Source organism: Eptatretus burgeri, chromosome 8 (genome assembly GCF_056783735.1).
Source record: "Eptatretus burgeri isolate ZD-2024b chromosome 8, Ebu_testis_v1, whole genome shotgun sequence".
Lineage (NCBI taxonomy): Eukaryota > Metazoa > Chordata > Myxini > Myxiniformes > Myxinidae > Eptatretus > Eptatretus burgeri.
In genome coordinates this window covers 100661801-100672623 of record NC_140968.1, presented here as the reverse complement: position 1 = coordinate 100672623, position 10823 = coordinate 100661801, and the positions used below count along the sequence as shown (strand labels likewise).

The 10823-nt window shown below is 42.9% G+C and overlaps 1 protein-coding gene across 6 annotated transcripts in view; it reads left to right on the top strand.

The window, feature by feature from the left end:
• Positions 1 to 10823, top strand: part of LOC147022400 (uncharacterized) — a 112069-nt gene that overhangs the window by 89310 nt on the left and 11936 nt on the right. For all 6 annotated transcript variants that reach the window (XR_015061229.1, XR_015061231.1, XR_015061227.1 and 3 more), the window contains one exon: positions 2637 to 2720. The gene's annotated coding sequence lies outside the window, so the exon portion shown is untranslated. The remainder of the gene's footprint in view (positions 1 to 2636; positions 2721 to 10823) is intronic.

Genomic DNA, 10823 nt, shown 5'->3' with positions numbered 1-10823 from the left:
CAGTCCGGAAGTTACCGAAGATGCTATGACGTCACGCTCTCTGAAAACTTCGTGAACATTCGGAAACAGCGTGTAAACAATGGCGAGATGCGAATCAGAGAGTGATTTCAGCGGCGATGAAATTGAGTGTTTTCATTCCGATATTGCCGAGGATGAGTCGAAGGATGATGGGAAATTATGCTATGGAGTTTCTGGCCACGAGCCATATAAATTTGAGCCATTTGCAAGTTCAAGAAAACGGCCTATTTTGTGTACAAGTGGCAGGATTGACTGCCAGCTCAGGGAAGACAGAAACCTCCCGTGGAGCAGAAGGGCGAAAGCACGCTTGATCTTGATTTTCAGTTCGAATACAGACCGTGAAAGCATGGCCTCGTGATCCTTTTGACTTTTTGGGTTTTAAGCAAGAGGTGTCATAAAAGTTACCACAGGGATAACTGGCTTGTGGCGGCCAAGCGTCAATAGCGACGTCGCTTTTTGATCCTTCGATGTTGGCTCTTCCTATCATAGCGAAGCAGAATTCGCCAAGCGCTGGATTGTTCACCCACTAACAGGGAACGTGAGCTCGCAAGAATAAGGTAAGTTTGGTGCAATTTGAGCTTTTATTCGTCGAGTTATGAATGTTTCAAGTTGAGGGCACCTGGCACGTATGGCCGCGGGCGCCTTGGCTAGAACTAGGCCGCGGCGCTTTTCCACAAAGATGAGGTTTAAAAATCATTTTTCATCCCAATAAAGGTTATCATCACATGCCTGACTTGTTAAGCTGTCGGATTATGTAAAGATTGTTCATGGATGGCTGAGTATTATGGTTTTATGACTTTGACAAAATAATTTTAAATAATGCCGTGAATTCCTGTGGTGAATTGAGATTTTTGCTTCGATCGACATTGTGGGTTCGTTTTAAAGTCAATTCAAATTCTGTTTTCGGTTTTTGCAGTCGCTTAGGATGCTTACCACTCGGTAGTTGTGAAGTTTGTAAAATTCCGATATTTTATAAGGTTTATGTTCGATGGCGCGCAGGACCTAGGGCGCCTTGACTAGATGTTAGTCCGCAGCGCTTTTTCCACAAAGATATTGTTTAAAAGTTTAAAAGGCAGGGGAAATTCGCCCGTTTTGTTTGTACAAATCTTATCCACTGCCGGCGAATGTTTGATTCCTTTGGGAATCGGTGGGAGCGATTACCTGTTTTCCAGCCATTTTCTCAAAACATGATGACCCACGTACGAGGCATGATGTACAAATATCCAAATAACTTTGTTCTACAATAATTCAAAATAAAAAAGGATTATAAAGACAGTTGCAAGCTCAAAAAAAGCGAAAGAACGGCCTGCTCAACTGGACACTTCTTCAATGAAAGAGTGAGCTACCGCTTTGTTTTGGAGAACGTGACGTCACCATCCATATATGGCCACGCGGCTGTTTTTTTCAACAGCCTCGAGAAATAACAACTTCGGAGTTAAATTTCATTAATTTCCCCAATAGTTCGGCAACCACAATAGTTTGCATCGAACTATTTAATGTACATATAATCATATTGATAAATTTTCAGAACATGTTTGGTGACCCGCAACCTGCTCTTTAACCGCTGTGGGAAGGAAAATCTTTTTTTTTTTTTTTGCTCCAAAGAATTGTTAATGCTCGAAACCTCATCTTCTCCTTGCACTTGCCATGGTGGTTATCATCCATAAATCAATGTCCTGTTGATTTCGTCCATTGCTCTCCCTGGCATGCTGGACAGTGATGGGACCAGGGGCAATATAGCCTTAGAGTGTGGAGAGTAAGGATGGTAGTATGGGTCAGAGTAGTTCTTTTACTCAGAGTAGTTCATGTATGGAATTGTCTCACTGGAAATGTAGTAGCAGTAGATAGGTTTAAATCGAGTTAGATTGGTACCTAGAAGCATCGATGATAGAGGGGAACATGCACATTGGCAGGAATGGTAGGTAGCTGAGGTGTGGATGGGTGATTGTGTACCTGTCATGATTGTGATGTCAGTGAGTGGGTCTCAGCAAAAGGTGAATGTGCTGTCTGTTTGTTCATTCTTCACCCTACAACCCTACAACTCAACCCCCACCCCCTCAAAAAAATCCTTAAAACAATACATAAGAATAAAATAAAAGACAAATTCAAATAACAAAAAAATACAAAATTATTTAATTACATCAAATAGAATAACATGTTTTTTGTAAGATTATATATGTGTTTAAAACATCAGAGTGATATCTGTGCTTGCCCCATTCTCATTTGTACACCTGCATCCCCACAGCCCTTCCCTCAGTGAATTTAAGATGATGACCTGTTGGGTTAAATTAATTTACATGGTATAGATGGAGCACAGGCTTGATGGGCCAAATTACCTCTTTTTGCTTCCAATTCCTTGTGTACCTGTCCACCAATGCAGATCAACATTAACCTTCGTGAGCAAGACTACGTCTTCATTCTGTGATATCATAGGGAACGGAAAATATCTTTAAAATACACGTGTTAAGAATAAGGACTTTTCTGTATGTTTACCCATTGTGAGGCAGCTTCAAGGGAACGATCAGGGTACCGCTTATTTATTACATACGCATGGAGAGAAGTTTGATGGATGTTTGCTTGTGTTTTAATTGGATGTTTACTTGTGTTTACACCAACAGGTGGGTAGTTACGTGCTGTGTTAGAGCAAGCACAACTTCAACATCCCTTAAATCCTTCCTCTCCACCACCTAAGAGGTTCTTGTGTACGTGTATCTGCTTGCATGTATCGTAGTTAACATCATGTTGCTGCTTCTCCATGTTCATCGATAAGCTTTCACTGTGAACAATGAATGAGAAATTAATTAATAACCACAATAAAGTGCTAGTTTGTTTGGATGAGAACAAGATGGTTTGATAAAGTTAGTTCATACTTGCAGTAGTGGTAGTGGTACATCTACTACTACTACTACTACTACTACTACTACTACTACTAATACTACTACCACTACGACTTTAACAGCCACAACTTTTCCCATAATGTCCAGTTGGTCTGTGATTGTTTACCTGTGCAGATGTTCAGGTTCTGATCAAACAGTTTGTTTTTTCAACATGGAACATGAATGACAGAGATATATTTTAGTTCAGGCCATGAGGATCACAAGTGTGCAAGTGTGTGTGTGTGTGTCCGTCCGTCCGTCCGTCCGAAGGCAAGGCAAGGCAGAAAACACCATCTTGCAAATCTCAAGGTTTAACTCTGCAACCAATCTCCTTCGTCCAAGTCTTATCCACTCCCGAATTCTTCTTTATTCCTCATCTTTACCCACGCATCCCTTGGTGTCCATCTCCGTTTATTTTCTCCCTCGGCCGTGTTGTTAGTGTTCCCCCATTGTCTTTCTGCTGTTCCTTTTGTTATGTTTCTTCCTGATCCGTTCTGTGTTGTAGCCCTTCCACGAGCCTTGACTGTCTACAAAAAGAAGTCATGGTGAATCTTTGTCAAGTCTGACTCTGATGTTTGCTGCCCCTCCACATTGTCCCTCATCTCAAATGGCTGTACTGCAGACATAAGGTAAAATAAGGTAAAATGTTTAAACTCTGTGTTTGCCTCCCAAATTTCGTATAACCAACCTTCCCCGTTCTGACTCCATCTTACCCGACATACCCACTGTCTACTGGAATTTGTAACCAGCTCACCTGAGAAGGTAGAGAAAGATCTGTGTGGCCTTGACCTTGCTTCGGCGATGGACCCAGATGGCATCAGTGCCCATGTTCTCAGATCCTGCTCTGCCGTTCTTGCTTCTCCTTTGTCTCTCCTATCCAGTCTGTCTTTCTCTTTGCCCATCCAAGGCTGCCTTCATTCCTGGATTTCTGACATCCTCCACTCATGCAATCAATGTGTTGCTATCAATGGAATCCTCTCCTCATCTCTCCCAGTGGAGGCTATGGCTCCCTAAGGTAGTGTGTTGGGCTGTGCTGGACCCAGTCTTGTTCTTCATACATCGAAATTACCTCTTATGCTCTGGAAAACCCTCCTTCCAATTTGTTGATGACACCACATTGTGTCATACAGTACCCCGTACCACAGCAAGACAGACTGTACATGCACCACTCTGCAGATCTGGAATTGATTTGACTGTTGTCTGGTAAATGGAACATATTGTTGGGATTCGTTTCAGGGAGTTCTTACAATCAACTTCCCCGTGAACGACCCTGAAGCCACGCCCCGCAGATAACTCTTTCGTCTGAGAAGCTTAATTTAAGTAGGGTACAGCATCCAAATCCTGCTTTACCTTTCGGATAGATTAAACACCCCAGATAGAGTACTGTGCTTCCTAGTACACCACCAATTCCAGGATACGGCTGAGTGTTACCATAGGTGTACGCAATGGCTACCGACTACTCAAAACGGAACAGGTTGGGAGAACTCCCTGTCTGCAGCACACTATACCTAACCAATGAAAATTAATAGCCGGACAGTTTGAAAGGGATTATAAGTTCACAAAGCACATATTTACAAGTCAAGCAGTGTCACAAATAGAAAAGCCTTTACATACACACATACACCCCTTTACTCAGTCAACTGAGCACAAATAACACAGGCGACACTCACATTCCGGGAAAAAGAAAATGAGCATGAGGATGGTCAGAGAGTGAGAGCAATGGGATGTGGAGTCGACCCCACTCTTACCCGGTTCACGTGTGATGAGCAGGAGGGGGGGGGTGATGTGAGTGCACGGAAGTGTGGGGTGTATAATTGTCAGGTAGGCCCTGAAAAAAGCCATTGAGGCTTTGTTGATTGTTCTTGCATCCAAAGAGAATAAGGGAGAGAAAGATGAAGAAGGAGGAAAATCTGTAAGGGTCAATGTGTGTGGTGACCGTATTCACGAGCTCTTTCTGGATCGGCTCTGTCTCAAACTGGTTCTCCTACACTCCAGCTCTCTCCAGGCTCCAGATCTCTCCTGGCCCCAGATTTCCCTCCAGACTTTCAGTCTCGTGCTCAGAGCTCCCAAATGTGGCACGCTGTTCCAAAATCAAACAGCCTTTTATAATCTGTGATGTTTTCCACCACGTCTGATCACCCCATGAACCAGCCACCCCCCCCACCCCAATTTGTGGTATGTGTGATCCGGTGATGCTCATTGGTTATTCAGGGCCTGTTGGCATGGCTGGTATTGGGACTTGGCATTGTGTTACCATGTGGCCCTTTGTTCACTGCCATTTGATGCCGCATATGCTTATCCTTTGTTGCCATGGCTTTCCTTTATCCATAGCTCAGTGGAGTACTGTTCTTCCCTCTGGGCTGATGCTCTAGCATCATATCTGTCTCTCCTTGAATCTGTAGAACGCAAAGCTCCCAATATTATTGGAACCTCACCCGGCGAGGCTGAAACACAATGTGTGTTGCTTTGACATTGTAGGCAGGTTTGTGTTCTCTGTTTCTTTACAAATATTCTCCGATATTGCTTTCTCTGCTGTCTCAGTACTTCAACCTTCCCCCAACAACTCCAGGATACACGCGTTCTTCCAGTGACACCCTCCTGGTTAAATAAAACCTCCAAAATCCAGGCTGGCTCCATACCTCAACTCTTTTATTCCTCATTTCTCACATTTATGGAACCAACTTTCCAGAGGCTCGATCTCTTCCCTCAGGGTTTTAAGCAAACAATGTACCTTTATCTCATGTCATTCCCTATATGCTGACCCATGATATTTATTACCCCCATCATCCCTTCTGAGTGCAACCCTCTACCTTGCTAGTTTCTGCCTCGACCTCTGTCTCTCCCTCTACTTCTGTCTGTCATTTCCTTACCTTTCCTTCCTTTTCTGTTCATTCATTCCCTTGCGGTTTGTGCCCAGTTGTTGCCCCGCGACCTCACTATCAATTAAATCTTGCCCTTCCATGAGCCTTGCTCTTGGAGAAAAAACAAAAACTTTCATAAACTGGCCCACCAGGCCTGACCTTTGACTGAAGATTCCAACCATACATCAGGACCATTCTCTGTACCAGAGAAACAATGCTGCCAAAGCAGTCTACTGGGCAATTGGGTACAATCATGGACAGGTCACCACTCCAACACAGGATACTCAAATGCCTCAATCAAGCTGGTACTCATTCATTTTACCAACCTCAGAAGGATGACAGGCTGAGTCAACCCCACCTGGTGTTAATTCAACAGCCAAGCAGGATTTAAACTCAGGACCATAGGATTCTGAGACAACCACTCTAACCGTGAAGCCAACACCAGGCATGTTGAAGATTCAGGAATCTGAAATTAGTTCAGGGTGTTGGCGATTACTTGCCTACTTTTTGTGAAAGTCACTGTGGGATCCAATACATACACCGACGACCAGTGCTGGCTTTACACCCTCTCGGGACGATGTACATATCGGTTCCTCGCCTTATAAGCGAAATACCAATAGTGATGGTTTAATTATACCTGGTTCCAGATTCAAACCCAAGATAGACTGCTCAGAGGTGATGAGTGTGCACACCTCTTCATTGTCCTGCCAGTTCATGATTTCCATAAGTAATATGATTTAGATCCGTTACATGATCCTCATGCACCACCTAGTGTGAATACATACAGTGGGGAGAACAAGTATTTGACACACTGCCGATTGTGCAGGTTTTCCCACTTACAAAGCACGTAGAGGTCTGTAATTTTTATCATCGGTACACTTCAACTGTGAAAGACGGAATCTAAAAAAAAATCCTGAAAATCACATTGTATGATTTTAAAATAATTAATTTGCATTTTATTGCATGAAATAAGTATTTGATCACCTTCCAACCAGTAAGAATTCTGGCTCTCACAGACCTGTTAGTTTTGTATTTAAGAAGCACTCCCATTCTCCACTCATTACCTGTATTAACTGCACCTGTTTGAACTCGTTATCTGCATAAAAGACAGCTGTCCACATTCAATCAATCAGACTCCAACCTCTCCACAATGGGCAAGACCAGAGAGCTGTCGAAGGACATCAGGGACAAAATTGTAGACTTGCACAAGGCTGGGATGGGCAACAGGACAATAGGCAAGCAGCTTGGTGAGAAGGCAACAACTGTTGGCGCAATTATTAGAAAATGAAAGAAGTTCAAGATAACAGTCAATCTCCCTCGGTCTGGGGCTCCATGCAAGATCTCACCTCGTGGAGCCTCAATGATCATGAGAAAGGTGAGGGATCAGCCCAGAACGACACGGCAGGACCTGGTCAATGACGTGAAGAGAGCTGGGACCACAGTATCAAAATTAACCATCAGTAACACACTACGCCGTCATGGATTAAAATCCTGCAGCGCATGCAAGGTCCCTCTACTCAAGCCAGTGCATGTCCAGGCCTGTCTGAAGTTTGCCCATGACCATCTGGATGATCCAGAGGAGGAATGGGAGAAGGTCATGTGGTCTGATGAGACCAAAATAGAGCTTTTTGGTTTAAACTCCACTCGCCGTGTTTGGAGGAAGAAGAAGGATGAGTACAACCCCAAGAACACCATCCCAACCGTGAAGCATGGAGGTGGAAACATCATTATTTGGGGATGCTTTTCTGCAAAGGGGACAGGACGACTGCACCGTATTGAGGGGAGGATGGATGGGGCCATGTATCATGAGATCTTGGCCAACAACCTCCTTCCCTCAACAAGAGCATTTTCGATGGGGCGTGGCTGGGTCTTCCAGCATGACAGCGACCCGAAACACACAGCCAGGGCAACTAAGGAGTGGCTCCGTTGGAAGCATCTCAAGGTCCTGGAGTGGCCTAGCCAGTCTACAGAGCTGAATCCAATGGAAAATCTTTGGAGGGAGCTGAAAGTCTGTGTTACCCAGCGACAGCCCTGAAACCTGAAGGATCTGGAGAAGATCTGTATGGAGGAGTGGGCCAAAATCCCTGCTGCAGTCTGTGCAAACCTCGTTAAGAACTACAGGAAAGGTCTGATCTCTGTAATTGCAAACAAAGGTTTCTGTACCAAATATTTAATTCTGTTTGTCTGATGTATCAAATACTTATTTCATGCAATAAAATGCAAATTAATTATTTAAAAATCATACAATGTGATTTTCAAGATTTTTATTTTAGATTCCGTCTTTCACAGTTGAAGTGTACCTATGATAAAAAAAATTACAGACCTCTATGTGCTTTGTAAGTGGGAAAACCTGCAAAATCGGCAGTGTATCAAATACTTGTTCTCCCCACTGTAGCTGCTTTCATAAAAAAATGTTACGATGATGTTGTTATTATCATGTAGGCAATGACTCGTGACATTGTTAAGAAAAAGTTTGTTGAAAAACGACAAAGTTTTTGCTTCCAAAATACCTTCCTTTCTGGCTTTGTGATTTTGCTGAAAACACAGTGTAATTGTGGTATCATTTGGTGTGATGTGTGAAGCTGCATCACTCACTTAATTTGGACACACTTGTAAGTTTCCCACATGCCAGCACGAGATTCTAAACAGGGTAGGAATGGAGGTGGCAAGATACAAATGGCGTCTTGCGTCATCGAGTCGGCAAGCTGGGAGCAACAATTCACATGCATTGCCGCGTCTGATGCAATTTAAACGCTCTAATGGTGGCGAGGTGCTCAATTTGAAACTGTTTGTTGGATATTTGTAGCTTTTTGATACCTAGGATCCATAATAAACATTTGTATTGATGTTAAAGCCGGTGACCTAATTGCAAATTAACAAGAGGATTCGGCCAAAACCAAAACCAAAACAAAATCGATTGTTGAGAGCAGGATCTAAATAGATGGATTCCAAATCCATTTCAGAGAAAATTAAAGTCATTACCTCTGTCACCGATGGTGGACGGAGGTTATGTTTACACCACTGTCTGTTGGGTGGTCGCTCGACTACCGTTATTCTCAGGTTTTCCGTCTGTCTGTATGTATGTAATGGACAGCTCTGGAGGCCAGAGGAGTCAACCGATTTTGATGAAACTTGACAGGTAGGTTCATACCAGGATCTAGTTGTATGCTTTTGAGGACCGTTGCTATGGACGCCACCGTTGCCGAGCAACGAGACTGAAATTTTTGAAAAAATCCTAAAAATAAAAATAAAAAAAATAAAAAATCGGCTTCCACGCTTTTATGCGCACTATAATCAACCTCTTTGTCAAAAAATTTCAGCCCGATCCGTCAAAAACTGTATGACTAGTACGCAATTATATAGCGACCACCCATGTCACCTACCGGCTTGTTCTCAGGTTTTCCGTCTGTATGTATGTATGTAATGGACTGCTCTGGAGGCCTGAGGAGTCAACCGATTTTGATGAAACTTGACTGGTAGGTTCATACCAGGATCTAGTTCTATGCTTTTGAGCACTGTTGCTATGGACGCCACCGTTGCCTAGCAACGGGACTTTGAATTTTTTGAAAAAATCCGAAAAATATTTATATATATATATATATATGTTTTTCGAAAATCAAAAATCTGCTTCCGCACTTTTAAGCGCACTACAATCAACCTCTTTGTCAAAAAATTTCAGCCCGATCCATCAAAAACTGTATGACTAGTATGCAATTATATAGCGACCACCCATGTCGCCTACCGGCTTGTCTGTCTGTCTGTGAGCATGATATGTCAAAACGTTATGAACAGATTCAGATGTAACTTGGTGGACAGGTTGGGTGTGTGACGGTGACAAATTAGTTAGATTTTGATTCAGGTCAGGATGCAGATCCAGCCTATCAGTGGATACAAAACGTGAACCGTTCAATCTGACGAAGGTATGCTCTCTACCAAGTGCCGTTCTAGTTCTATTATGTAAATAGTTATACTTCTCTGTTAAAATGTGAATACACCATTTTAATCTGGTTTTTATGTGGCACCATTTCCTGGTCCGCACGGAAAGTTTTCTTTTTTCCATTCGTATGGAGAGTGGAAAATGCCACGCCATGGAACAATCAGGTAAAACGATGATGACCAACCACCATGTTCTGCACTGTTATGTGAACTTATGGAATTCTACATTAAATCCAACTGCGGTATGAACTCATCTTCACAATCATTGCTGATGCTTTTGGTGCAGTGTGGCATTCTTCTGTTCTTTCCAAAACTTCCTCTAAACACATTATTGAGTGCTGCTCAGAAATGTCTCACATGGTCATCAAAACGTGCCGTGCTTTAATCTCCATTCGACCTTATCCTTCCCTGGTTCTAATGTATAACTTGCATGACATGTCTTGTGAAAAATACTTTTTATAATTACAAAAGAAGTCTATGACATCACATTTGCTAATGTGTTTGAAAAAACAGCAACAAAAAAAGAGCGGCTACTACCATCGAGGTCGGGTGCTGGGATGGTATACAATATTGAAGGATGGAAGGGCCATAGAGCAACAACAGCAACACCAACAATCCTCTGATGATGAAGAGAATAAATGCAGAAACAACTTGGAAGAGCACTCGGTAGAGCACATTCCTCCACCACCTCATGCCTGATCCATGAGAACATATCGGGACAAATACATTATTTAAATGTCATGCTATATATCATTTTTAGCCCCATCTCTCAATGGGGAAGAATCACTTTTAAAATTAAATAATTCTCGTATCAAGATCTGGATTCGGACCTTCACCAAATTCCATTCAATTCGTCCTTGCCGCACATCCAACCTGTACACCAAATTTCATGCGGATCCGTCCTCAACTTTTTGAGATATCCTGTACACAGACAAACATATAAACAGACAGAAAGGGGTGAAAACATGACCTCCTTCACCTTCGATGGCGGAGGTAGCAATCCCTCACCTCTTACCTGCAGTGTTCAGAAGGCAATGAATAATGGAGCGGATCCCGTGGACGTGTGAGGTTTTGTTTGAGAACGTAAAGATGACTGTGGTTGGTAAAACATCTGCACTCGTGGTATTTCTTG